Genomic DNA, 5,895 nt, shown 5'->3' on the forward strand with positions numbered 1-5,895 from the left:
TGAGTGATGTCTAATCCTGTGATGGATAGATAACCCCTCAACCAATCCTCCTTCACTCAAAAGACATTGAGTGTTGTCACGGACCCACTTAGGCATGAAATACTCTCAACCCTCAAATTCAAACTCTAACCTAACCTAAAAGAAAGAAGGAAAATAGAAATCTAGAAATAGAAAGAGAGAGAGAGAGAAAGAGAGAATTAGAAAGAAGTTACCAAATTAGAAGTTCCTAAATTAAGATCCTACAAAACAAAACAAAACAAGTCAGTTTCTAAAATAGAAATTTCAAAATTAGAAAGTTTCTAAAAAGTTAGTAACTAAAATAATTCAGAAAACCCTAATCTTAAAAATAGAAAATAGAAAAATCCTAATCTTAACCTACTAATCAATTTCAGAAAAACACAGCCGTTAATCCCCGACAACGGTGCCAAAAACTTGTTCACAACCCCAAGTGCAAGGTCGCAATGCAATAATAATCTGGTGAGACTGAGCTTAAATCCTCGAGGACTAATTATGTATGTATATTATGAAAGTAATTAAAATTAAAACTAGGAGAAGATCTACCCTAAATCAGGAAAGTAAGGAGTAATTGTGAGATGATGAATTTAGAAACTTTAGAAATTTAAAGGTGGGAAATTAGGGTTTTAAGGGATTCACTTGCAACTATTAGGATGTTTCCTAATTCTATTCAAGGCACTCAATTGGAATTGGAGTCCTATCCTATCCAATTGGAAGATATTCAATAAACTTAGATCTGAACTTCCATTGACCTAATTCTCAACGGATGAAAGTTGTGAAGATTGGAAGTGATTCCATCACCTAACCATGCCCAGGTGACTATGGTAAACAATAAGGTATACCGATCCAACAACTAATCATGGGAGAATTTGTGAAGGATAAAAGGGATTCCATCACTCAGCCATGCATAAGGGACGATGGAGAACAACAGGATTTCCTATTTTCACAAACTCCAAATAAAAAAAGAAGATACTTTAAGCTATTGTAGATCCATTGTAATTTCAGTCACAAAAAACCATTAAACACTAAAAGTATTCCTTAAATATCAAACTAGAATCAAAGGAGTTCAACAATAACAAGAATGAAACAAGAAAAACATCCCAATGATGCTACAAGCTTCACCCCTTAGCCCTAGCTAAGGGATCTAGCCAACCATAGACATGATTAGATTAAAAACCCTAGAAGAAAACATTAAAAACTAAAGAGAAGGGAAGAAAAACTCTTGGGAAGTGGCTCCACCCTTTTGCTTTGCTTCTCCAAACCCTAGATATCTTAGAAAAACATAGGAAACCCCAATTTATAAGAAAAATTTAGCAAAATCACAAAACTGGATCGAATTTACGCAGTCTGCATAAACACTACATAACGGGTTCGATGTCAAAGAACACTTTTTGATGCCATCTAAAGGGTTTGAATCTAGAAGTCACTCCTTTTCTTCTTTTACAATGCTTAAGTCTCCGTGTCATTAAACCATCCTTCGTTGTCATCGAGCGAAGCTTCGATCCATCGAACAGGTCTTCGAGTCATTGAAAATGTGTCCAAAATAATCTAGCGAGTTGCTTCAATTTCTTCAATAAATTCGATGTCGTCGAGCACCTTCCTTTGAGTCATCGAACATGTCTTTGATTAATCGAGAAAAGCACCCAATATGTCCAGTAACCCACTTAATTTTTCCTCATAAATTCGATGTCATCGACCAGTGTTCGATGTCATCAAACGGGTATTCGATGTCATCGAACGGTTCTCGATGACACAATCTTTGTGATTTTTGCGCTTGTTCTTTCGACTTACTTCCTTCTCCACTTGGTTTTCTTAGATCTTGAAGTCTTGGAATCTTCATTCTTGGTCTCTAAAGATCCCTTCTTTACTTTGGTGACTTTCGAGCACTAAATCCATGCTTTTAGCATTCTTTTCAATGCAAGCTCTTAAATTCACCTTGCAACGCAAACACATGTATAATATACAATTAAGTCATATTATGTTTGTAAAACAAAGAAATAAATGGGGGATAATATGCAATATTTGACCCTCAACAAGGGCATTACAAGCAATTGGTCACCACACTTGCAGAGCTCAATACTGATCGACTCTAGTCCTCGATGGACTTGCAGGGAAAGAAGAAAGCTACATCCCAATTGGTCACGACTTTTCGCCGAAGGACAACTACAACCGCAATAACAACTCAAGTGAGCAAGACTGCTCCTAAACAGAAACATCAAAAAGTTACAATGAAGGGGCTTGCTTCTCTAAAAACTCCAACCCAATCTTCTCTTTCTGCTCCCACAAGGATCGCTGACTTAGGACCTCCTTTAGGTCTAGCTCCTAAACCTCCTACTTTAGTCATTATTCGAGCTAACCAAACCACACAACCGACATCAATGAGTCAACGAACATCAACCATGACACACGACTGAATAACATTACAAAAACTAGGTACTTTGACTGAAATCATATCTTCATTTGAAAAATATTTCAAAACTAAGTACTGACTAGAACTTTCCATTGAAGATTATGCCAGAGAAATTGAGGAATGCCTTAAATGTCACACAAACGCTCACTATAATTGGTGTCAGACCAGATGGTGGAAAGATATGGAGAAATTGAATAACCTGAATCTTCCTTTCAATGACAAATATCTTATCCCAAATAAACCCAATTCACCCCCATTGCGAACTCTTCTCAACCGATGGAAATAATATTAGAAATCCTCAATCAGTAAACAATCGATTCACCATTATCATTGTCTGTTCCGACTTAGGTGTATGTTATTCATACCTACCTTTTCACGTTCTTTTTTCATTATTTTTTCCTAACTTTTCTCTCTTTATTTGTAGTAACTAGGGAGTTATCAGCTACGGAAAGGCAAGTTGTTCAAGAACCAACACTTCAACAGATTAAACAAGCTGTTAAAGCTGTTGAGGCAACAAAACAACAAGCTACTGACTTCGAAGGAACTTTGAGCAAAGAACTTCTTTGTCTTCCTCCAATCCAAGAAACAACGCTTGATGAGACAGAACCTATGTATAGATCGCTTAACCTCAGACGCCCACCGTTGTGCTTAATCAAGGGGACGTAGAAGATGAAGTAAAAGTAATACCCTCTAGTTATCACTCCTTACAATTCTCGGAGAGAATCATCCTCATGACCCACTCCAACATCCCCAGTTGTAGGATCCTCTTATGATGATGAAGAACCACTTCACTTGTGCATCGTATGTGAGGTCATCGTCACAGGCAAGGTAGCGACAGAAGTTCATGCTACCGATGTTTCTATCTCTCATTCAGATATGATGCCTGATCAAACACCGATGTCGGTTAATGATGCTTCGGATCCCCTATGACGACTAGAGACGTGCTTTTAATTGAAGACATTCTCTCCTCCCTCCTACAAGCTCTTAGTGGCGATATTTCCATGACTGAATCTCTCATGCCCTTTACCAAGCTACAACAACTTAAAGAGGACATCTAGGTGCTCGTATGTTTAGGGGTGCAAGAGGTTGCATCGACCAAACTGATTGAGAAACTTACCAAACTCATCGATTGCTTCAAAGTCTTCTCTTGCTTAGACGACTTCCTTATGGTCAAATTTCCAATACTTAAGAGAATTTTTAGATTGATAAAAGAGTATTGCGAGCTCCATACCACGACGAGCATATTGAATCTGAGCAAGCGAATGTAATTACTCAAGTGACTACATCTAGTGATGCTACAATGAAGCGCTCAGCCGAACATAAAGAGCTAAAGAAATCTGATGTCGAGCTGGAGGATATGAGTGTGCAAATTGTTGCTTTGGAAGCACAATTAAAGGTGTTGAAGAGCTGTTTCATGGAGAAAAAAGCAGAGTGTGATCAAAGGAAGAAGGCAATTAAAGACTTGGTTGTATTTGCCCAAACACAAACAAAGGCTCTCAGGCAGGTTAGATGTACATCCTTGAGATATCAAGTTGTTTTGGATAGAATGATGGATAGATATGAGAGAGTGAAGGATGTGATTGATCGATTTTCTTCCGTTTAAGTTCTAATTTCCATCTTATAGATTCAACAATTAACAGAATTGGTTTTCGAGCCACCTTTGCTTGTTTCCTCGACCAACTTTTATGTATCATTTTCTTTGCTTTTGTAATTCATAACTGACTTGGTGATGTAGCATGTGAAAAATGAGGAGTCATATGCTACTTTACCCAAAATAAATGCCATGATGGCTACTCATCTCAATTCCTTATAATATAATGCATTATTGCTTTTATTACAGTTTACCTTATCGGCCAACTCAATGTAGAGAAGTGTTGTCATTGATTGAGTTCTTGACGATTTTTTGCTTAATAAAATCGGTCATACAATGCCACATTCCAAGCTCAATTGCCATCAACACTTAGCATTTTTCTCTTTCTTTCGGTCATAACTACCTAGCTGATGAGGCACATGAAAATGGGGAGACATGTGCGTCGTTTTTCAAGGAATCGGCATTTATTATAACTATTAATTCTAACTTCTTAGGAATTGATCCAACACACAAACTATAATTCAGTTATTCCAACTATGAGGCCCGTATCCTAGCCTGTACAGTTCTATAGACTCTCGCGGTCCTCCCGGTCGAATTTCGGCAACACGCGACGCGTAGATAGCATTTGTGCACAACCCCGAGTCGTATCTCATATTCTAGAGTCGGCTCGACCTGAGAATTATACCCTTGCGACCGCACCGTTGCCGTAGTTTTAACACCTGTCTCGCCCGTTGAGGCGATACCCAGGCCAGGAGATGTGGGCCCGCGTTCAGTTCGAGAAAAACACCGCGCTCTGTAATCCCAAGAGAATCCATCACATCAAATGTTAAGTACCACATCCCATCCCCAAGTACAATACCCATCCCCAAAGTCAACTCTCTCTCTTACACATCCCTTACACGTCAAGTAGGGGTGCACATCGAACCATTGGAACCATTGGATTGGTCCGGTTTGGTCCGGTTCTAGGGTGCTAACAGTCTGGTTCCGGTTCCAAAATTCCCAAAACCGTTGACTACGGATCGGTTCCAGTTTAGGGCCCTGTAGAACTGAACCAAACCATTGAACTGAACCATAGATACGAACCATTGAACTGAACCGAAGATCTGAACCGTTACACGAACCATAGATCCAAACCGTGGATTCGAGCTTTCGTTTAAAATAAAAAATAAAAAACCCTAAGTTCCCTGCATTATGTTTGTTTGTGTGTTTACAACTAATCAAAATTTTCCTTTCTTCTTTGAATTTAGACCCCATCATGCTTTTCAGCTAGCATTCACTGCATTATGTTTGTTTGTGCATTTTCACTGAAATTTCTTATATCATTATGCTATTATACTTTGTAAGTCCTCATTACAAAACACTGCAATTCTGAGATAGGGTATCCAAATTAAAAGCTTTTCTGAGATTTTTCTTTATAATTTAAGAGGACATATGAAAATAGAAAATAAAGAGAAGCTCAGTTGCACAATCCTTTCCGTCGGAAGTCAGGTCCTTGAGTTTGTAGGAGTGGGGCCCATGTTTGGTGATCAGACGATGGGATCCCTTCATGGATGCTCTCACGTAGGAAGATCCTATTTTAAAATCAAAGTGGGACATTTATTCCCTATAAAGAAGCGGATTAGGTGGCACCTGAGTAACACGTTAGTGGGTGTTTCCCTCACTGTGGGGCCCACTTTGATGTATGTGTTGCACATCCGTGCCATCCACAGGAAACAATTCTCATTGAACACCCATCGTTAAAAACTTCCTAGGTCCCACCGTAATTGGGCTGGAGTTTAAAAAGCCCAGAACCATGGAACCGATCCGGAATCGAACCGGTTTTCACGGTCCGGTTCCAGTTCGGTTCTAGGGTGCTAACGGTCCGGTTCCGGTTCAAAAA

Source organism: Magnolia sinica, chromosome 11 (assembly GCF_029962835.1).
Source record: "Magnolia sinica isolate HGM2019 chromosome 11, MsV1, whole genome shotgun sequence".
NCBI classification, from domain to species: Eukaryota; Viridiplantae; Streptophyta; class Magnoliopsida; order Magnoliales; family Magnoliaceae; genus Magnolia; species Magnolia sinica.